At 34.4% G+C, this 25,179-nt stretch overlaps 1 long non-coding RNA gene across 1 annotated transcript; it reads left to right on the plus strand.

Moving 5' to 3' along the window:
* Nucleotides 1-13,639: 13,639 nt before the first annotated feature.
* Nucleotides 13,640-23,726, plus strand: LOC141332092 (uncharacterized). Its single transcript, XR_012355284.1, has 4 exons — nucleotides 13,640-16,549; nucleotides 17,083-17,207; nucleotides 18,907-19,012; nucleotides 22,790-23,726. It is a non-coding gene; the product is annotated as an uncharacterized lncRNA (long non-coding RNA).
* The last annotated feature ends 1,453 nt before the right edge of the window (nucleotides 23,727-25,179 follow it).

Consider the following 25,179-nt stretch of genomic DNA (forward strand, 5'->3'; position numbering starts at 1 on the left):
CCAAGACATTGATTAGCTGATATATGGGTGTTTAATTGGGGTTGGAGCTAAACCCTCCATCAACAGGATTGGACACCCCTGGTGCGAGTCTTTTAAAAGACACCATTTAAGTTAAAAAGTTAAGTGAACTTGATGAACATGCAGTACTATAGGTGGGAATAAACTGGTTAAAATAACTGATTCACCAGTTGGCTAAAATTGACAAAGAATAGAGTGAGCTATTATTAAATTTTTTGGTAAGCCAGGTAAGTTTTGATGTAAGAAATCAATTGGCTTTTCATGCTTTAACTGGTTATGTATGCGTTGGTCATTCTAAATCTTTGGTGAACTTACTCTGTGTTCTTCCTTGGTGGTCTCCTGAGGGTCTCAAGACAGTAAAGGTGTGCTCTATGGATTGAAGAAAAAAAATTATTATTCAGTTTTAGATTTTGTAAAGGGCTGTGAATAAAGTGTTTTCTCCTCTGTTTTAACTTATTCTCTTGTACCTTGTGTGTTAGTTGGATGAGCACTCCAGCTGTCTCCATGATTGTCTTCCTGGGAGATGCCCACTAGAGTTGAGAAAGGTGGAGTGGGTAAGTTGATCTTGTTACATTGGCAAATTTACAAACTAAGGCCTTATACGCAGTCAGCAACACACATTTCTGCATCCATATTAACTAGGTTGGATAATTTTGATTTATCCCAGTGGCTTGCATCTAAGATTTCCTAATTTTCATCTTGTTCCAACTAATTCTTTTGTACCTTGTGTGTCAAGTAGAGGAGCACTCCAGCCGTCTCTGTGATGGTCTACCTGAGAGATGCCCACTGGAGCTAAAAAAGGTGAAGTGGGTAAGTTTCACTCATTACATTTACAATTTAACAAACTAAGGCCTGCTACACACTCTGTGACACACATTTTATTAAGTAGGTGGAATAATTTTGATTAGGGTCGCAATTTTATGTATGGATATATAGATAGATATATATATATATACACACACACACACACACACACACACACACACACACTTTTTTTTCATATGTGTCTGCAATGCATGTGTATATAATGTCCAATAATAGTATAAACATTCATTTTTAAATAAACCAATCGGTAACACTTTCTATGAAGCCCCTATTTATAACACATTATAACGGTATTTCTAAGGCATTATAATAAATGCATAATGCATTATAAGAAACCTTATAATATGTTATACCATCTCATGAATAATCATAACAACAATTATAATACATTATAATACTTGAGTATTTGAGGTTATAACTTTTAAAATTATGATCATTTATAACACACAATGAACGGCATATTAAATCTTCTTCATTTATAATGGACTATATCATATTACATTTATTTTTTACATTATATTACGTTTTATTTTGATGGTCCCCTAAGTCTATTGACTATAAGCTTAAACTTTCTAACTACATGCCAACTAACACTCCTTAGAGTATTAGTAGGCTTAGGTTATGGTTGGGCTAGGTAGAATGTTCATGTACTTGCAAAGTTACTTATAATATAACATAATAATTTGTCTTTTGGGGAAACATCGAAATTTAGTGTTAGCATATATTCAGCATAATAATAATTACTGCTAGCTGACATGCAGTTGCAGACTTACTTATCAAAAGCTGTCTGAAGGGTACCATCAAAATCATCCAACTGTTTATATTACACATTTATCTAAACTGATACCTGATCTTAGGGTTCTTTCGGAAATATTATTATAATTACTTATAAGTGGTCTTTGTATGCTTTAAGTAAAGTGACATGAGAAACATGGCAAGATATGAGACTTATAATACGTTATAACTATGAGGAGGTAATCATTCTCTTAAAAGCTATAACCACAAAAAAGTACAAATTATAATACATTAAAACTGTTCTTATGAATACTCATGAGATGATATAACATATTATAAGGTTTTTTATAATGAATTATGCATTCATTATAATGCCTTAAGAATACCCTTATAATGTATTATAAATACGGGCTTCATAGAAAGTGTTACCAAACAATCTGTGAGGGGTGTCAGATTTTAACATTTACTAAAGTGGATTTATGCACAGTTAACTTACTGTGGGCTCTTCCTTGGTGGTCCCCTGAGGGCCTTGGAACAGAAAAGCTGTGTTCTATGGATTGAACATGGATTGTTTAGCTTTAGATTTATTTGAATGATGTGAATGTTTCAGATTTACTTTATCCTTGATTATGGTCCTTTACCTTGTGTATTAGGTTGATCAACACACCAGCCGCCTTCAGGATGGTTTGGCTGAGACATACGTACAGGATCTAAGAAAAATGGGTAGGTAAGTAGTAAGTTGCTTTTGGAATTTGTGTAATTACAAAGTTATGTATACGCATATAAATCGATGAGTTTAATCCTAGTCTTCTGAAGAAAAACAATCATATAAGCATTGGTCAGTGCTATAGTGTATATTTTAAATATGGTAACCGGAATCTCAGATTTGCTTGTTCTCATGCTAACCAGGTACGGTTGACTTTCCATTGGTTTTTGTACCTTTTGATCAACGTGTAATAGAGTAACTTTGAGTTAATAAAATCAAATTGTGTATAAAGGTAGACTATTTATTAATAGTCTCCCCACCAATATTATTGCTATTTTTAGTATGAGAGGCAGACCATGACTTTAACAGCCAAACAAATAGCTTTACTCAAAATAAGTTAGTTTATAACTTAAAGGGACGGTTGCATACAAATTAAAAATGTGCCCATCATGACTCCATTTTCACATATTGGTCTTCATTTAGCTTTACAACTAGCTAAATACAACTTATATTTTACCTTGAAAGCTGGGGAAACTCTCACACCAGTTTTGTTGTTGGTCTTCCATGTCCCTTTGTTGTTGATTGACAAATGCTGTTGACAGTTGGGAGAGTCAGTAGTGTCATTATTGGTGCACTGATTTCCCTCAAATTTATTCACACAAATAGAGGACCAAGCACTGCTATGATGAGGCAGTTGTATGCTTCAACATTTACATAGTTGTAGCTTTTAGTAAACATTGTAGATTTAGATTGTTTGTTTAATTATATTATTATTTAAGACAATATAAATTCAGACTTACAGTTGCATAGAGGGTTTGCAGCTCTGCTCTGCGAAACCTGAGGCTGCACAGCAGGACCTGATAATAGGGAAATTTATCATATCATATTTATAATATTAACTTTTTGTCCAAATTTCAGAAACTGTCATATTTGTGTAATTTTATTCATAGCATTCATTTTATTACTATTCATTTTTTTTTCTTCATTACCTTTTTTGTTGCGTTTTGGAATTGCTGGAGGTTTTGGTGCGAGTGGAACACATGCTTTGTTTGCAGCTTTTCTTTTTTTAAGAGGTGGTTGTTCTGCTGCCTCATCATCTGATTCGTAGATATGATCAGTACTTGTTTTCTTTCTATGAAAAACAAAGATAAAACCAGACACAGTAATGACCTCTTAGTGTGATTTAGCAAATACTATAGAAATAGGCTTAATACATTTTATAATTATTCTCCTGAAAGGGTTAGTTCACCTCAAAATTAAAATTTTCATTTCACCCTCATGTTGTTCCAAATCTGTAAGACATTCGTTCATCTTCAGAACACAAATTAAAAACTGAGAAATTGAAATTAGCCCATGATTTACTTGCCCTCAAGTCATGCTTGGTCTGTATTACTTTCTTCTTTCAGACAAATCCATTCAGAGTTATATTAAAGATTGTCCTGGGTCTTTCAAACTGTATACTGGCAGTGGGTAGGTGTTTCTGTTCAACAGTCCAAAACAAGTCCAATAAAGTGAAGAAATAAGCCAAGAGGAGACTTTGCTAAAGTAAGTAAACTTTACTTCCTTTGCTCCAGTAAACAAATATTGGTTTTTGTGAGATCAGCGATTTTTCTTACAAAAATAACATTGATTTACTACAGGAGGCCTTTATTTATTGTTTTAAAAAAAGTGACTGTAGTGATTCAACCTTAATTTTATGAAGTGACGATAATACTTTCAACATTTTCTGCTCTTTTGTTATAGTCTCTGACAATTTGTTTTAGTTTTTTTTTTTTTTTTTTTTTTTTTTTTTTTTGAGAGGTGTTGACACAAAGACCCGGATGCACTATTTTAGCAATGACATTAACACCTTTCTGAGCGGGTTATTAATAATATCTTAATTTGTGTTTTGAAGATGTACAAAGGTCTTGCAGTTTTGAGGGTGAGTGAGTAATGGCATAATTTAATTTTTTGGGTGTATCATCCTTATAATGCCAGTAGCTGTCACACTGAAGCTGCTCCCCGCTTGAAGTTGTGACATGAGGAAAGCCGTTTCCAGGTCCAAGCCTCCACTCATTTTAAGTAAGAAAACCATCTTGATGGCCATTTGAGTACCATTTATTCATATTATACATTAAGCTAATAAAAAAAAAAAAAAAAAAAACACGTACAGTAGTATGCACTACAGTTTCTGTGCTCACGGCATCACAGATACAAATATTTCTAATGATTTATAAAAGATGAATCACTGTCTGGCCATCTCTGATTTTGGTAAGGAGATGGATATGATTATACATTTTTTGGTAGCATTACATACATCATATGTGTAAATTAGCACAGTTTGTTTTCTTGTGGTATGAGCTTGAACCCGGAAGCAGCTATGCATGACATCAGACTTGACAAGCGGATTCAGTAACTTATTCCATGGTCTTTCTGATTACTCTATTCCGTTATTAACAGTTTATTTTTTTTTTTGTATTGCACAGATATTTCCAAGTCAGTTCATATCATTGTTCTATAATAATGCGCTGTTTTAATTGACATACACACACACACAGACATCATGCTGCATATACGAAAACCTTCAAGAGCACAGAAACATGTTGTAAATGCTAACTTAATAAAATGGCTTAGATACTGGATCATGGTAAGAGATAATGCATTGCTAGCTGTTCATTAAATTATTTCATTGCACAACATGGAGGCAAAGAACCACTTGTTCTTGAAGTGCATTAAAATCATTTGATGCACATTAAATCATTTAATGCACAGCCATGTATTATCCCTTATTTAAATGATTAGATTGATGATTTTAAAGATAGCTGACACATTAAAGCAAATGAGGTGATGTTAAACAACTCCTTTTGTCTTTTGTGAGGACTTACTTGGGAATCCTTTTTCCAGCAATTTCAGGTTCGGAGTTTATGTCAGAAGTATAGCCGGCCTTCTTCCAGTTGTTGGCTACATTTTGAAAAGATGCTGAAAAAAACAAATGCAGGTTAGGCTTTATTTTTGTTTATTTTACAGTATAGATAAATGATTTACAAACATTCTGAAATTAAAATACAGGTACGCTGGGCAAGATCATGTTTAGTATACAGTATCATTTACTCTTACCTGACTCGTGCAGGATTCTTGCTCTATGTCGGCTCCACCCTTTCTCTGGCTGTGGTGACTCCATTGTTCTGACACTCTTCAGCAACTTGTCAAGGTCTTTATATGGTGGCCACCAGGAGTAGCCATCAGCATACCAGGTCTTGGCAACTGGTCCTGTTGTCCCTTCTCCCTCAAACTCCACGATTAGGTACATTTTTTATTTTTTGTAGGTGTAAGCCTGAAACCCGTATTGCTTATCAACTGGGATGAATTTTCAACTGTGTAATTAAAATGCATGAACTATGTAACAAAGTGCTGAGAAAGAATTACTCTGTGTGTAGAAGTGGAAATGAAACAAATTGATCGTGATGGGGGACAAGAAACATTTTGCTCTCTATTTCCTCAAACTTGCAGAAATCGACTGTTGTTGAGAGGTCGTCAACTAAATGAATGCCAAGTGTTGAGGATGGTAGGGGATAGTCAAAAAAGGATTCCTGGTGGTTGAAGGTACTGAAAGCTACATGAATTTCATCCCTGAATGAAATTATGTTTTGCAGCTTAGCAACTTTTCCGTCAACGTAAATGTGACTGTTTGCCCGGTCCAGTTTCAGATTGTAAAGGCTCGTTCTCAGCTCTTTATATTGTGTCGCCTCATGAAAGGATGCAGGTAGAGGACCAGTCGCATGCGGTTTAAGCAGATGTGGCCTGTCTTTGTGAGATCTTTTTTTGCAGCTTCTTTGCATTTCTGAGAATCTTTTTATTATTTGACTCAGAGGGCATGTTGGCTTCCTCAGAAGTCGTTTGAGTTTGTTTAGGTGGTTCTCGTATTTGAAGGCACTGAACTTGTCAAGGACGCCATGCTTTTTTGCATCATCTGCAAGATGGACAAGGCAGTGTGCATTGTAGGACAAGAATTGTGGACCATACAGCTGACCAAAGTGAGTGACAAAGAGAACCAGTATGTCATTGGCATAATCACAGTAATCTTCAATCAAACTGTTGCTGCACAGGATGAAGATTCCCACAAAAAGTAGCAAAAAATTTCTGTACACCTCTGGGTTTAGGAGATCTTTCATCATGACAGGTCCGGTATACAGTAAAAACTGCCTGAACTCTGTTGCCTTCCACCTGTCAATTTCCCTCAATGCCCTTGGTTTTCGTGCAAACTCCATGGGCACACTTCTCTGAGCATTAATTAACCTTTCTGACAGTGTGTTTGTTTGAAATCCCGACAGCCTACAAGTGAGAGGACCAATCTTCAGCCACAAGAGAAGAAGCCGTCTCATGATTCCGAGGCACACGAGGTGCATGTAGTCGAGCGGGAAACCAGAGACCATATCTAGGGAGGTTTCTTCAAGAGGTGATGGACCATGGTGATGATCAGAATCTGTCTTGTTTCTGAAACTCTCGTTTGTTCTCAAAGGCATGTCGTTTCTTGGAAATGTCATTCTATTTTGTAGGTACACACCATCCTGTGTGCATTTATCACATCCGTGATAGCCTGTGTGACCTTTAACATTTTTTAGGAATGCACGGGCAGGTGCATCGCAAACCATTGAAGATAGATGTAAAGTTAACATCACTCCTTCAAATTCAAATCCATTAGCCAAGTTGTTAACATCAGAGATAAAATCTTCAAGATACTCTGCTAGTGATGTTGGTTTACACGTGCCACAAAATAAACCTAATGTCACCGGTTCCTCTTGTTTGATATTTTGCAGTGTTCCTAGGATGGGCCAGAACTGTGTTGTCGAGCTCTTATACAAGGGCAAACCATCAATATTGACCTGAAGGTCTAACGTGTGGATGTTGCGCAGAAGGTTAACATTCTGATGTAGCACCTCTTCAATTGAACTCAGAACTCCGAAATGGAAATACTGCCCACCAGCCTTGTCCTGAATTTCAGGGTTCAAACGCATAGTTCCTAGCAGAGTCCTGGAGTCTTTTGGAAGATTTAAATTGTGCAGCCGTAGAATGTGAAGCAGTGAATTCAGTGCCACATGTGTGACTTTGTGTTCAGTTGCCCAGGTTGCCAAATCTTCCTCTAGGGAAATTGGATCAGTTTCTGATTCTGTGTCTGATTCATTGTCCTCAGAAACATTTTCTATATTGACAGCTTCAGTCTCATCAATATGAGAGACCCAGTCCATAAATGTTTCTTCGTCAATTTGACCTTGACAGGTGTTACTCTGCATGCAACCTAACTCATAAGTTGGTGCCTGTATCGTCCGCAGTTGTTTATCCACCTTGTCCTTGGCCTTTCTTTGCAATGTCCAATAGGATGGTTCATTCGAAGCCATAGTTGTAAGACCTTAACACAAACAAACCCTTTTTTTTCTTTTTTTTTACTGGCCTACCGATACATGTGTAATGTGCATTACCATTTTTGATATACATACCTTTAGTGTTTGAACAGATGGTTGTAGATAACTTTCTGTAGTAAAATTAAACAAAGGACATAGTTTAATACTGGAATTTACATGAATACATTGTTTTTAAATCACATTTGAAATAAATTTTTGACTTTTTGTATTTGTATTTTTGTATACATTTTATGATTTATGAAAATAGTGGTGTATATCTGATTTAAATCAAAGATTAAATACGATGGTCTTCCTAATTTTGTCACCCTATGCGATCGTGGATTTCATTCTTGGCTATAAGTAGTACTATAATCCGGGGTTAAATTGGGATTTGTTATGTTTTTGTTATGTGTTATGTTTGTTACAGTTACAGCATGACTTATTAAACCTATTACTATTAAAATTTTTACATAACATTTATTTTATCTCAACTTTTTTCTCACAAATGCAAGTTTTTATCTCCTAATGCAGACTTTTTAACTTGATTTAACTCAAAAGTAATGAGTTTTCTGCCACCAGATAGGCTTCGCCCATAAAAAAAAATCATCCAAGTTTTGGATCTGTAAGACTATCCCACTACCCAACTTCAATTTTGTTGAATAACAGTGCTTATCGCTAGGTGACAAGCTCTTGTAATAAGCGAAGAACATCTTGAAAATGACATCTAATCAATATAATCAGATATTATATAAAAAAACTATTTTGTACTGCATCCATGTAATTATCTATCTGTAAAGGCTATCTTTCTATCTCTCCCAGGTTTTCTTTTTTCCCTTTCTTTTATTTCATAGACAAGCAAGTTTTATTGGCAATCCAGCCAAACAGATTCAAGATTATAGACAGGTCCACAGTATAAATTGAGTATTGTTTTTATTATTGCTGTTATAGTAAAAAAAATAGACTATTTGAAATGTTTTATTGAAATGTTAACAGCAAACTTTCAACAATATATATTTTTTTCACAATTTCAAGTGCTGCTTTTGTTTATTTTAGTTTGTGGTCGGATTTATGTCGATTTTAATGTCAGAAGTGACTTTTGAAGTTGTTGGCTGTTGGCTGGGGGTGGTCAGTGATTGTCATTGTGAGTGTGATGAGATCAGAAATTGCTTGTCAGAAAATTAAAAACTATATACATTTTTTTGAGAAAACCTTTAAATGAAGCTAAAGAATACTACTCCCTTTCAAATAAAAGATGACAGGGACAGTTTGTTGGAGGCAGTCCAAAATGTAAAAGTTGTGGATGTTGCATAAGCTGTGAATGTCGCAAAGTCTAATAAACAAAATAAAACGACAATGCCTCACAAATGCTGACATTACAGACCATCACAGTACAGTCCTTAGTACATATTGCATGTATGCTATTCTAATATGGGCTTGATTTTAAAGGATTAGTTCACAATCCTAACAATCAGTCATTTTCTTAAATTTGTATTTGTTCTAATCACACATGCTCATCTTACTAGATCTGCAATGTGCATGCATACAAATAAATTCCTGAAATGTTTTCCTCAAAAAACATAATTTCTTTACGACTAAAGAAAAAAAAGACATTGACATCTTTGATGACAAGGGGGTGAGTAAATTACCTGTACATTTTTGTTCTGGAAGTCAACTAATCCTTTAATGCATTTATATAAATGCGATGCTTGTGATTGACTAATCTGTATGATACTGTATGAACCTGGCAAATCGGAGATGAAGGAAGATTTATTCTTTTATTTAGTTTAGAAGAGTACCCTTTCAGTGCTTTAGTGGATGGCATGGTTTCAAATAATGTAAACCCAGGTACTGGTGAGGTGTTAGATAAGTATAAACTATACTTACAAAGCCAAACACACAGTGTGTCTGGGCTCTGAAAAGAGCCTTTGGGGTGAATAGAGCTGCTGTTGAGACACAAGAGATAGAGTGCAAATGAAGAAACATATTATATTACCTGAAGATAAACATTTCTCACAAAAAGTTTCATTACTTTAATGTGTGCGATTGTAAAATGTTTCCAAAATTATATACCAAAGTAATTTTTAATTTAAGAAGTTTTAATTTATCAGTTGATTTATTTAATTTTTAGCAGCAAAGTAAAATTAATATTAGAGCAATTCCGGCGTTACGGACGTGACATTCAAGGTCAAAACCTGAAATATAAATTCTCATAAATATTATTCTCTACCAATATATTGAACCATCTCTTTATATTTTTGAAACACCTTAAAATAGAGTCCAGACATCAGAAAAGTTTCAGTCTAAAACCCTGTTTTATATTTTAAATGAGGGAAATACACATACGTTACGGACGTGACAAAAAAGACTCGAGTTTCTGGGAGACGACATATGTTGTAAAATTTCTGCGATTTACAGTGCACAAAACAGAAATAACAATATCTGCTGAATTGACAAGGGTTGGCTATTCACAAAACCTAAAATATGAATTTTGTTTAAATTTTCGCTTTTATGTTTCAGAGGAAAAATCTGCGTTATGGACGTGACATCTGTCCTTTACGGACGTGACTGTTCTGAAAGCGGACTTTATCCGACTATGGAAATGCGTATAAAATGCTTTAAAACTTTAACAGAGACGTCTAATAGTAACTTATAGTAAGTAATAAACATTCGTTTAGGCCATTATTTAACTAATTAATGTATACAAAATTGAGACATTTTAATGTTTTTATTAATAAACTAATGTTTTCTTGTCAGCTGCCAGATGAAATTCACAGTGCTGACTCTCATCTCCACAGGATGTGGCTTTAGAGAGAAATAAAGCCTTCATAAACGGAGAGTATTTAATTTCGTTTTTTTTAATTGATTCTTTTAAAAGTAGACATTTTAAGCTAGACATATCTCTTGTAGCCTATGTGAGACACGCTGAGTTCTGGCTCTTTTTTGAGGAACTATCCATCCTTTCGCAGAAAGCGCATCCTGTCTGTCTTTAGTATTTGTAAAAAAAAAAAAAAAAAACCTTACGTTAAATCAGGTTCGAACTGATTTTAAGTTGTTTCATTATCAGGAAAAAAAATTCAAGTGATTTCACGGGCGCCTCCCTGTCATACAGTAGCCTATGTATGTTTTAATGACTTGCTTATGCATTAAATAACTAAGACACAATGTAAGTTAAGTAGCCTACAATGTAAAATGTCAAATATATAATAAGCCCGTCTACTGTACAAATATTTATAAAATAGACTGCGAATAAGACGGCGAATATAAGACGACAGATGGCAAATGTTTACTTGTGTAGGCTATGCACCACAAATCAAATTGCACTAATACCTTTTTTGCAATATCATGCACAGTTATTATGTATTGTATAGTCTGTCTTACATTATGATGTATGTTAGATTACCACTTTTAGTAAGTTAGTTATGTACAGATTTAAAATTTGCTCTTACGTCTATTGTTGTTTATATTTGTTTATTTATGTACCGTGGTCCTAGCAGGGCCGTCGCCAGAAAATTTTCATTGGGGGGGCATTTTGTTTTCATAGGGGGGCACACTTTTATATAATAATTTATATATAATTATATATAAAACATTAACTTGAATAAAGTTCTATATTAAAACATTTTAAAGAAGGTTTTTGAAGCACTGAACAATAGCCGATCACAGACATGTCTGCTAAGATTGTATGCGCAGCTGAGCAAAAGGATAATTTTCTAAAGAATTGTGTAGGCTGTTAACATATGCACTGTCTAATATTCATCGATACATCACTATAATGTTACATGCAACTATATGCTAAAACAATATTCTTCCATCTATATAGGCCTATAACAATGACCTTTGTAATTTACAACGAATTCATGGCAGTTAAAAGTTCCTTCAAAGCAAGTAATGTTAAAAAACGTATTTACGTACTTACTAGTTTTAAAACATTTGCTGCATGAATAAAAAAAACTGCTATACACATAACAGACAAAATTGTGTTGAGAGACAAAAAAACTGTTGTTGTCGACTTTAAATTAGCCTATTCAGATAAATAAACATTATGAAATAAATCACAAATTATAATGGCATTCGTTATAAACACCAGAAATATCCTATATAGCTCTGGTGTTTATAGTGAATGCCATTATAATTTGTGATTTATTTCATAATGTTTATTTATAAATTTGTACTATAATTTTGTAGCTGCTCATATTTTCAGATTTTTATGTTCGTCTGTCTGAATAGGCTAATTTAAAGGATTTGTCGACAACAACAGTTTTATTTCTCTATGGCTCTGATAAACACCATACAAAAGTCTAACCATACGAATTTAAAGAAAAACTGAAACGCACCTGTGCATCTTTCGGCGAGAATAGCTACAAATATTTTCCACATCTAGAGGCTTCGGCGCTTTCGCTTAGATTTTATTCCTTTCAGCGGAACCAACTTAAAATGTCATTTTTGGTCACACTGATAAGAATAAGGCATTATTCCGAACTGTAAAAGGTAAGCTTATATTTGCACTCACTATAAAAACAGCTTTCATAAAATAAAGAAAAGTGTGGGCTTTCAGCCTGCTCTGTTTCCTTGAGCTTGCTGCGCCGTCACTAAATGAACCAGAACTTATTGTAGACATGTCGCACAGTTTTTTTTTTTTTTTTTTTTTTGGTTTGATAATATGTTAATTATTTAAGTGAAACAAATTTCGTTTAGGAATATTTATTTTATTCTTTTTTACCTTTTTTTTAATTTAGTTTTTCTTCCTACACAGAATCCCATGCGCAGTGCGTGCCCGCCTGCTTGCTACGCCAGTGTTTCCAAATGAATTAAACTTATGCGAAAAATTAGAATATCGCATAAAAAGTTGCGAATAAAGCACTGTTACCATCCAGTGAGTTGAAGAGAACAAAATTGTCACTTCCTGATTAACTTGTGCTAAATATCACGAATAAAAAAATAATTTTCTGTAGTATGGGAGAAGGCACTCTAGGCTATAGCCCATGATCATTCTTGTATACAATAAATTACGAGCTTCAGAGCGCGCAGACGAAACGCAGTCGTGTTATCTTATTTTCAGAGCCTGCTGTTTGGGAAAACAGTTCTGGGAGTTTATTATGATGAAGCACTTTGCCACTTTCCTTAAGCATTTTAAAATGACGGAACTAGAAGATGCTGTGCAATGAGATCGGTCTGTTGGTTGGTCCAGTTATGCTATCAGATTGCAAAATCACATGTCAAATATTTGATGCGCATCAAGTAATGTATTAGTTAAAAGTGTTTCCATCGAGTTTATGCACGTTTTCTTACCGGATAAGAATTTTATCCTAGTTAGCAAATAGGTTTTTACGCGCATTTTTAGAATTCATGCGCATCTTGGCGTTTCCATCCAGCGTTTTTATGCAATATCCCAAAATGTGCATAAAAAAGGTTAAAGAAACGATTAGTTATTAGCTTAATTTTAGTTTACTGTTGTAGAGATTAGTGCTCCTTTAGAGCTAGATGATTTGTTTGGCAGTATTTAATGCTAGATCAATGTTTTTCGTTCTCAAAAGTAAGTTAACAAGCGGTCATGGGCAGGGGGGCACGTCGAGCCCTTGGCGACGGGCCTGGGTCCTACGAGACACAAAATTTCGTTCTTTACTTGAGATTCACGTTTTGCATCTGCATAACAAAAAATATTTTCGTATGCAATGATACGAAATTAATTCAAACAATGTGTTATGAAAAACATATTTAGACAAAAAAAAAAAAAAAAAAAAAATATATATATATATATATATATATATATATATATATATATATATATATATATATATATATATAAAACTAATAGGCTAAATAAAGCAGCATGCTCAACACGCAAAATCTAGTACTCAGCATGAATGCAGCACAGATAGTGACGAGTTATTTGAAACACACAAAAGTTTAAAATTATATCATGTTGACAATGCACATTATATGACTTCAAAAAAAAAAAGTTACAGTCCCACTGTGCATATTTATACGCTGACAGCTAATTCTTATGCTATCTCCGCGAAGTTCTCGCTGAGAATGTGATTTTTTTAAATGTTATTAGAATTAATTTAATTCAAAAATTTTATATGGTAAGCCTGAAACTGTCATAGCAGATTAGTCATCAGCAACGAAGTAAACATACGCGCTGATATGAAGGGAGAAGAGTTGGCCATTCACATAGCATAAAATATCAATTTTAATTCAGTTTTCGTTTATGTTTTTAATACCAATTAAACTTTACTTTCTTTAGATGTATTTCTCATGTATATGAGGCAGAAGCACCCCAATTTTGAGTCGTTTATTTTCTTTTTTTTTTATTATTATTTTAAGTTGTTTCATTATCAGAAAAGAATGCTTTATCAGAAAAAAAGTGTTCACGCAGGCACCTCCCTGTCATGCATGCGCATTAGTTTTCTGCACAAACACTAAAATATCAGTATTAGCATATTTAAATGAGGTTAATGCTAGAGTGTGGGATCCGCAGTAAAATAAATCTTCACAAGTCTACATTAATTATGTAGGCTATTTCAAATAACTTGTGACGTCACGCACCCATCCCCTATAGCGACAAAAGTTATTTGAAATAGCCTACATAAAATGTTTAAATAAGATAAATTAATACTGACAATAAAAATTCTATGACATTTCAAATAGTTTTGACGATTTTTTCCTTTAGTCCGCCTGTGCATTTCTTACCCGCACAGTAAAAGCCGCACTGTTTTTGGTTGAGAATGCAATTTCTGAAATTTTAGAATGAATTAATTTCTAAAATGTTATGATTTATTTACTTCCTTCAAATTTCTATTAAAGCACGTTGATGCAGCTAAATACAGACCCTAAATGCACAACTTAAACTGGGTTTTGTTATTTTTGTATAAACTTTATTTTTTCATGGTAAGGTTGACATTTGCGTGGAATTGCTCATTACAATGTTTACAATATTATCTCCCTTCAATAGTGCAACAGCTGCTCAAGGCTGTCTTATTTTATACTGGACAGTCAGTGTTTTGGAGTTTGCAGCATTGTTCCTGTTACAGTGATGGAAAGTGATGTATGTCCTTTTGGAAGTGTGTGTGTGTGTTTGTTTATAATATAATATAATATAATATAATATAATATAATTATTTATGTATTTATTTGTATGATCCCTTTAATGTCTTCATTAAGACGTTACTATCATAGTGCATGATGTTGCTTTGATCTAAACCCTGAGTAGTCAGTCAAAATACATACTTACAAAGCCAAAGACGCTCTTGAGAATTGGCTCTTAAAAGAGCCTTTGTGGTCAATGTAACTGCTGTAGACACATGCAGAAGAGAAAAAAAAAGAAAAACAAATATGGGTGTCTGTACAAATTAAAATGTTTTCAGTTCTATCAGTGATTATTGATGAAATGGTATGTTATGATGAATCTGGCAGAAACAGAGGTGTAGGTTGACTGCTACTATTTTCACTTACATCAATCAGACGGCAATCGACACTGAAAAAAAGAGAGAAGAGAATAATTATTTTTATGGTAGCTATAAATTCCCAAAGTTTTTAAAGGCTCTCATGAATATGTGTAATATCATTGATAATGCAAGATGAGAAGAAGAATGCAGGGACCGTACCTCACAAATAAGCCAGATGCATTTTAATTATTGAGAATAACAATCACAACAACAATAGTAGTAGTTATTATTATGTTATATTATAATTATTGTTGTTACAAAAATAGGGATGACCGATTTCATTATAGTTTTAATCTAAACAGATGTAAAGGCGCGCACCTGAGAGAGAAAGAGAGGGAGAGAGAGAGAGAGAGAGAGAGCTCACGCGCTCGCATCCAAACCGACAACGCACTACCATTTTCCATACAAATATGAATAATCAAGATATTACTAGGAATAATTGTATAATTGGTCACTTTTTAAGTAACATTAACATGACAGATATCTGTGACAAGAAAGAGCGTCTCTCAAACGGAGCGGATTGGCTCTATTAGCAATGACGTCACACACAGCTGTAACGGCATTTAACGGTCTAACCAACGCATATATATATATCTATGGTTTAACGGCCCTGATGACGGAAAGTCGTTTTCCGTGTGTCTTTTCCGGTAAATGTAACACACATTTACCAGAAAAGACAGTCTAATTTAATGGGTTTTACGGATGAAAACGGCCACTATTTATTTTAGTGGTTATTTCCCTCAGAAAAAAAAAAAGTTCCCTCAGAAAAACAAACCTCGAACAATTTGTAATTAACTTATTATAATTACATTTATAACGTTCTTTCTTCATAGTTTTAAATGTCATTTAATTTTGTAGTCGTCCTATACTTGTAAAAAGTAATTAAACTAAATTAGTTAAGTAAAAAAAAAAGTAATTTACCTAAAAACACGCACTGCTGAGGAAGTCCGCTCAAAGGGGAGTCAGGCTGTGCGCGCGGTGGGCACAGACCCCTGTTTATATATGCCCGCTGCCCGGTTTCGCGGGCTTGGCACGCGAGTAAGGATTTACTTAATTAGAGAAAAAGTTTTTTTTTTTTGTTTTGTTTTTTGTTATTTTTTTTTTAAGTATGTACATTTACATAATGATACATTGCGTTAACTTAGCGTTAAAAAAAATGGAGTTTTCTAATGTAGTGCGGTCTTTGTGTTTTACTATATTATATTCAAAGCAATGGGTGTTACCAAAAATATAACGGTGATATTTGTTTTACTTCTTTCTTTTCCTCCCAGTTTGAGTCCCTCTTTATGAATTGTACTTAATCAACCCTATAGGTGGCGATGTACGCACCCGAGTCGACTCGCCAATATAAGACGAGACAATAGATGAAGAAGAGACAGTCACTCTGAACTCCAGTCTCTTCACTGTGTAAACGTTACGATACGTTTGGTGGTTAAGAAGTAAGCACAGTATGATATGTGGAAATCTATCGTTTTATTTTATGATAGTATGTTTGTTATTGGTGGGATTGATGTAACATGTTTAAAAGTGAACTAATTTTTAATAGTTGTATGTTGTAGCTCCGCGTTTTGCAATCTACCGCGGTGCATATCATGTTCAATTAGCAATAGAGATAACATTTAAGCCCAGACCACCAATTCTTAATAAAATAAAATATATGCAGAATATGCATTTTTTAATGTTTTATAATTTAGAAATTAAATGTCTGGAATACAGCTGTAACAAACCGATCTAAAGACATCAAATGGGCAAATTATTCAGAAAGTTATTCCCTAAACCTTGTGCATTATAGAGAATAATTATTCAGAACAATATTTTGTATTGCCTTTTGCTATAAAAGGAATATTTTCTTGAATATGTCACTATTAGTGTGTGATGATTTCATATAGTTATTACATTGCTTTGGTTTATAGGGATTAAAGTAATAATCTAATCTGATTTTACCATTTTTTTTATTAATGTTTATTTTCAGTGCAATTTCATCTGCTTACCTGACTCGGTTAGAATTCTGTCATGAGGTTTGGCAGTGGTCCCTCCATCATCCACTCTTTGGCAACCAGTCTTTGTATGGATGCTTTCTTCTCCCACAAAGTCCAGGTATGTTTTTTTTTTTTTTTTTTTTTTTTTGCAGCAATAACATTGACTGTATTTTTGTATGCAAAACCTAGGGCTGCACGACATTGCAGAAAAATGGATTATGCGATTGCGATAACTCATTTTCAGTATGCAATGTGATCATGCTTAAAGTGTGTAAAATAAACTTAAATGATATGAAGAGTTCCAATACAAAAGCCTTGGTCAAAAATGAGGTAATGGTACTGAGTGAATGCTCTCCACACATAGTATATCTTCATCAAGTACTTTCACTTCAAATGCGTTAATCCCAGCTTCAACCCATTCAAGTACCAGTACTTACAAATGCACACTGCGAGAGCCAGCTGTAAACCTCCATTATGTTTTTTTTTTTCCCCTGTCTCTAGTCACGTTTGATCTCAAGAGTCTCCGTGAGATCTCGTATCACTGTGAAATCGTTCCTACAGTCAACAAATGTGTTTATTTACGGTCTGGTTGAATCGTCTACTGTGCATGTTCAGAGGATTATACGGCTGAACATCAGTAGAAAGTGTTTTCATGTCGGTGGTTTTAAAATTGGTTAAGATTTTTAAATCATCTAGTGTGCAGCCAGCTTTAGTAATCCTGAAGACATTGATTAGCTTATTCAGATGCTGTTGATTAGGGTTGGAGCTAAACTCTGCAGGGCACCGGCACTGTAGGAGCGACATTGCCTGTTTCTGCTTCTGCTTGATTCTAACCAGAAGTAGTAGACCAGGGATTTTCAAATCTGGACCACAAGATCCATTTTCCTGGAGTTGAGCTCTAACCCTAATCAAACACACTGGAGCATGCTAATTAAGGTCTTCAGGATAATTAGAGAATCACAAGTAGGCGAGTTTGATCAGAATTGGAGCTAAACTCTGGAGCGCATTGGCCTTCCAGGGTAAGATTTGAGGAACTTTTAGCAGACCATCTAGGAATCTTTGGCATACTCTTTTCTAGGCCTGTCACAATAATCAATATATGTACATGACCTCAAACATTTTTGGTGATGCAATTTTTTTCTCTCCATTATATTTACATAAAAATTGATGTCACCATGTTTTTCCACTTGCGCCTGTGTCATTTGCTGCTTCTCATATATAACGTGGTGTAGTCATGAGGTTCTAATTTAAAAATTGCTTCTACAAAAAATCTGCAGATATGGCCTTGTTTATGTGCCTTTGTGTAATAGAACTGCTAAGTAAGGATTGTGTTTTTCAGCAATAGTGTGCACCCTTAAATTACAGCAAATAGAAGGTCAGGGAAAAAATCAGTAGATGGAAACGAACAAAAACATTCCTCATTGTGCACTTCGCACTTTTTGTTATAAAATGGTTATTTATTATTTATTTATTTTTATTTTTTTAAGGTATCTAATGTTTTGATAACTTGATACTTAATTTTTATGATCTAAATATTTATTTGAAAGTGTTAAGTGTTAATCCTGAAGTCTTCAGGATTACTAGAAACTCCAAGCAGGTGTGATCTTGAGCTGGATGGAGCTAAACTCTGCAGAGCTTGACCCTCCAGGACTTGAGTTTGAGGCCTAGTTTTAAAATGACAATAATATTGCTTAAACAGATCCACTGTAGGATCTTTTTTGTATTTGTTGTTGTTGTTTTTTAAACGATGTATGCATTATATCTGTTCCTTTCATACATGAGTGATGTGTCTGTAACATGATTTCCTTTTACTCTAGTATCCTTAATTCTGCCGCCTTGGTTGCACCAACTGTAGAAGCCTGACATAGTGAGGACCCTCTCTTCCATCCTCCGCCATTGAACCTTTTATCACACTTGGACAAGGTAATGAATTTAGGATTTTGTTGTCAATCAGTGAATGTTTTTAGTTTGGGCTGCAACTAGTATTTCAATTATTTTTCAGATAAATTTGATAACTGCTATATACAAGGTGTCTACGGGTCCTTAAAGTCTTAAATTGTCTTAAGTACTGTTTTCCTAATAAATATTATTTATTCCTTAAATATTTTGGTCACATTTTCGCCAAAATATCTTAAGTCTGATGGACCCAATGACTGTTTTAAAATCACCCCCCGCTGTGATTACTGCAACATCATCAGACAGAATAGCAGTAGCAGAATATTGGTTAAACTACCTTTTTTTCTGTATATAATGATTTCAGTAATTATAGTAATAAATATAGGTCGAGCTAGCTGACCACCAACCTTCAAGCTAGTTTGTTTTATTTTTTTACTTGCCCGACCAGACAAACAGCCCGATTAAAACTTAAGTGACAAAAAATAAGCAGCATGGCAACAAACTCAAGAATCATTCTTCTGATTTTAACACATGCAGCGTAAACAGCGATTGATGATCGATAGTGTATTTCTGGTATCAGAGTCACTCTGCCTGTCTCTTTGTGGGCACACATAAAGAAACTCAGAAACTATTTCAAAATGGGTGATTATTTATAACATGATACAGTTTAGTAACATACAAAGGGAGCTATTTTGCTGAATATTCTCATGATTGTAAATGTTACATTCATTTTAGTTTAACATGTAGTTAGTCAAGTAGTTCTTCAAGGGATGAGTGTTTTAAAAACACGTTTTACCCGAGAACTACTAGTCTCAAAAAACTACAAATGGCGACACGTCAACGTCACTTCCCTGGTTTGGGAAAAGCACGTAAAAGTCCACCTACTACGTCTATGTGCATATCAACGTAGTAGGTGGACTTTTACGTGCTTTTCCCATTTGTAGTTTTTGAGACTAGTAGTTCTCGGGTAAAACGTGTTTTTAAAACACTCATGGTGTACTTACAAATGTTCCGATGCAGTGTTTTGTGAGTACATACACTATTTACACTACTGTACAAGTTTGGTAAGATTACTTGCAAGTTTAGTGGTGCAATTTACGAGATACATCACACTTACCATTCACTTCTGTAGCAAGCCATTTGAAAAACTATCTCCATAAATGTTCGACTAAGGTAAAAAAAAAAAAACTTCGGATGGGGTATTTACATGGGCTTCGGAGTGCATAGCAATGAAGTCAAATCTACTCCGAACCATCCCTTTAAGTTACTTGCATCTTGACACTATTTACTGTTTTGTTCTGTTTCACCAACGAAAATGGTTCCAATTCAAACAAGGATCACAGAAGTATAGCACATTCTCCAGGCAACACTGAATGATTTTATTGAATGATTCAGATTTTTTTTGAAGGAATCAGTTATATGAAACACTTAATGCTCATTCGTTAAGTGACCTACTGCCACCTGCTGGTAGTTTAGTATTTTTTTTTAAGTATGCTTTTTCACCCCAACATTTCTTATTTGTATTTTCATAAATATATTTGAAACATTAATCTCATGACATTATTTATTGCAGTTGTAATTTTGCATTGTAAATTATTTAATCTGACTGGTAACCGCTATAGAATTTATTAGGGATGCACCGATCCGAATCGGCCGATAATGCTTGCGCGTTTTGTCAGTAAAGCCGGTTCTGTAATCAGCGGTAAATGCCATCAGGTGCGTGATTTCACGTTGAGCCGTATATACTACACACAGCCGTTGTTTACCGACGAGCTGTGCAAATCAATGTTCATTATCAGTGTGAAAGTGTGCAGCTCGTCAGTGAACAACGGCTGTGTGTAGTGATCGGCCGATAAGGATCGGTGCATCCCTAGAATTTATTGATACAGTGTAATAATTTGCCTTGAAAGGTGAAGCATATATGGTATTTTATAAAGAAAAAAAAAATATGTAAAAGCTGATAGAACACTGAAAATATTGCTTCAAAATAAATAGTTTACACCACTAAGATCTCGGTAATGTGGTACTGTTACGGGGATATTTTGTGTGGAATATCGTCTCCTGTGCGCAATACAGGTTTAGGTCTTAAATTTCGTAGGTGGTATTAAAAAAGTCTTAAGTTTTAATGCAGAGTTAATCTGCAGAAACTCTGTATATAACATTTTGTTTATTGAAAAAGTATTTTATTCCACATCGTAACCATGCTGTTTTTCCCCCAGAATGTAATGTTTTCATTTAAACCCTTTTGTGCTTAGTTTGCAGAATAGCCAAAAATATTAAAATACTTATATATATATATATATATATTCCGGGTCTCTTACCACTTGAACAGACCACAGAAAAATGTCATCCCTGTGTGGGGATCTGTATGACAATCCCACTTTCTAACGTCAATTTCGTTGAATAACAGTGCTTTTTGCTGGGTGACAAGCTCTTGTAATATGCAGAGAACATTTTGTAAATGACATCTTACCAATATAATCTTTTTAAATCTAAATTATTTTGGACCAGATCAGTGTAATTCTGTAGCTGTAAAGGCTATCTCTCCTGGGTTTTTTGCAACCATGCTGCACACGCATCTCGAATGTTTACAAACTGATAATTGGTCTATACACTTTTTTTTTTTTTGTATTTCTATTAAAAAAAAATTATTTCGCGGTAAGGACTTTTTGGTAACACTTTTTTTCTAAGGTGTTGTTGTTACACAATACATGTGCCTACTATTATAATAACAATAATTATGCATAAATGCATGCAAGTAACGCTAAGCCAAACCCGAATCCTAACCATATAGTAAGTGCATCTAGTTAATTAATGTGTCTGATCTGTCTTTGGAGACTGTTCAGAGTAGTATCAGTTGATCAGTTACTAGTACAGTTGAAATTACTGTCAGTTGCAGTACTGGTGCTCCTGTCTTACAGCAGGATGAACATGCACATGACCATGTTTAAATATGCCATGGTGGAGTTATGCTAACTTTTTTTGCTATTCTTCTCCATCTTGAAAGGTTATTTATCTGTGTCATTAATATTACTCGAGCCACACAAGAGATATCTGTGTTTTTAGTAGTTTTAATAACAATAATTGATTAATTTAAACATTGAAGTATTTTTAAAGTTTTATTTTGAAAATACTGACAATTAAACAAGCAAAAACAGTATAACAACAAAGTGTGTGTGTGTGTGTGTGTGTGTGTGTGTGTGTGTGTGTGTGTGTACCTGGTATTCATCACGTTGTGGGGACCAAATGTCCCCACAAGGATAGGAATACCAGTAGATTTTGACCTTGTGGGGACATTTCTTAGGTCCCCATGAGGAAACAGGCTTATATATCATGCACAATGAGTGTTTTTTTTGGATGAAGTAAAAGTGTGCACAATCTCCTGTGAGGGCTAGGTTTAGGTGTAGGGTAGGTGTAGGGTGATAGAAAATACGGTTTGTACAGTATAAAAACCATTACGCCTATGGAATGTCCCCATAAAACATGTAAACCCAACGGGTGTGGGTGTGTGGTCAGTGTCACTGATTGAATTGTCATTTACTCACCTGTAAGTTGTTCCAAACCTGTATGAATATATTTGTTCTGCTGAACACAAGGAACGATCTTTTGAAGAATGTTTGCAATGTTTGCAACCCCCCCCCCCTTCCATAGTAGGGAACAAATAATGTCAAAATTAGTGGTGCCCAAAACCGCACCATTTTAGGGTGAACCATGTGGTTGACTTCTCATACGTTTATATGATGTGATACTGTTTTTGGTACAGTGTTACAGAAAATGCTCTAACCGTTTCTTTTCTTCTCCCAGTAACTTAGGAGAAAACAACCTGTGAGACACCCAAATGCACCTGTGGTTCACCGTCATTCTCACACCGGTGTCCCATCACAGTCCATCACCAGTGTCTGTCATGCACCAACTGCAAATCTGAGGGATTTCTGTTCTGTTAGAGCCACTGAGTCACTGTTAGAGACTAATCACAATATCTAGTTCAAATAAATTTGTCTCACCAATGGTTTCCTTTTGTTTTTTTCTCTGTTCACAATATAGTGTGGTCTCTTCTACCTTGCTGCATTCAGTTGTTAATGTCCTGAATATTTGTATTATTTGATTATATCTTACGTTTATTAAAGCATTCACTTTAGTCTTTTCACTAGAAGAGAATGTCTAAAGTGTAAACTCATGGTCAGCTCTGGGTCTTTTGCGGTAATGTGATGAGCAGGTGTTCAGTGTCATCACATTTTTAAATGCTATATTGACCTAGGTTTAAAACTGTTTAATAAATGTAATTATTCAGTGTCAATGTTGTGTGGCTGCATAGCATCTGGTCAAATGAACATTTGTGTAGTCTGTTTCCACTGAGGTTGCTACCACGTTTAAATATCTAAAAAGGATTGTCTTTGTAACCTTTCTCAATATAGATTGTAAGCATTATTTTTATGGTACTTTAAAACAAATTTTTAAACTTAGTATGTAACGTGAGGTATGGCTGGGTGTATATTAAATGCCATGCAGATGAAGAACCACATGCACTGGTGCTGTAAATCACCCCTTAATTTTATAAGAGGTTACCATTCTGTTCCTGGAGTGGGTTCAAATTCAACACTGATCCAGCACACCTGTCTGTAACTAACAAGTGCTCCTAAAGATCATAAATACCTGGTTCTGTAGTGTTTAATAAGTGAGTGAGTTGATGCTGAGCTTTGCAGGAAGTTGTAGACAGGTAACCATTTATGTGGGGTGTAATTATTTAGCCTATTTAATTTTCCCTTGAAAAGGTAAGTGATTGCTTTTTATAAGTTTATTGCAGTAGAACGTTTCTGTATAAAACAGTGAATTTAACAAACAAGTCTTAAGTTTAACATTTAAGTGCGTTTTTGTCAGTCCAAGAATGCTTGCATAATGATTTGAAACGACTACAGTTTCATGTAGGCTATATCTTTATATTGTTCAGTCGTTGGTTGATATGTTTTTTTAGAACATAATGCAATATTTTAGTAAGTACAGTTATCTCAATAATACACTACAAAACTCGTATCATAATTATTTTTCTTTGGAGTAGCCTATCTTGATCATCATCAAGAACACTTAGATATACATTTAATCGTTTATCCAGACAGCAATGTTGTAATGTTTAACACTTTAAGTAGTCAAGGGTCTAATATGATTTGCTAAATGACTTGTATAGGCTTGTTAAATCAAATTGATCTGTATTAAAGAAGGATCATACAAACGGGGATGGTTGGACAAACAAAATTTGCAGTGCATTATGGATTACAATGCAGTTAAAAACTTCATTTTTTCGTTCTTTGAATTGTATTTTTCTTATTGTTTACAGTAAAGAAGAAAGTTACATTTTGTCTGATTATTTAGAACAATGTTCATGTATAGTACACGTTATTCTGTGCAAAGAATAAAAACATGTTGGTGCCCTTTTGTAAGTTTTTCTATAAGAAAGAAAATGGGAAAAGGAGCATGGTCCTGCACATAGGCGGAGCGTGTGTAAGGCTGGGGAAGGCTTAGCCACTAAATTGGACATATTCCCCTGCACAAACAAATTCAATATATTACGTCTGTTGCTAATAAAATGAAAATGAATAGAAAGTGTCAACTGCGGCATTTCATTAAGATCTGCACCGTAATTCTTTTTAGGCGTTTTTACAGTGTTGCGTATTATAACCAATCACACATGATTCTGTTGAGTTTAGGAATGCAATGTCTAATCAGAAGAGTTCAAATGAGTCTTCTCAGTTTTGTTGAGTGTGCGCAACTCTTGATTTTTTTAAATCATAAACAACAAAGCTCAGACGCACCTGTAAGAGATTCATTACACAGGGAATACAACGAAATCATGGTTTACATTTAAGATACAAGTACATTTAAGATATAAGATAACATGTATATTGAAAAGTTCTTTAAAAGCATCTGGATGCAATAGAGTAGCTAATTTTTAAAGGTGTTTTTAAAGCATTTGCGGTATGGATTAAAATACTATTAGGCTAATAAATAATTCGCATATCGGGCAAAATTGCGTTGCAGCAAATCCTCTAAATTTTAAGATATTTAGAACAGAGAAACATAAAAATCAGAAAATATGCAGCTACAATAATTAAAGTTTGAATATACCCTATGCCAGTATAATTTGTAATTATATTTATAATTTTATAGTATATTCTATAACATTATAATTTTAATAGAAT

Source organism: Garra rufa, chromosome 3, assembly GCF_049309525.1.
Source record: "Garra rufa chromosome 3, GarRuf1.0, whole genome shotgun sequence".
Lineage (NCBI taxonomy): Eukaryota > Metazoa > Chordata > Actinopteri > Cypriniformes > Cyprinidae > Garra > Garra rufa.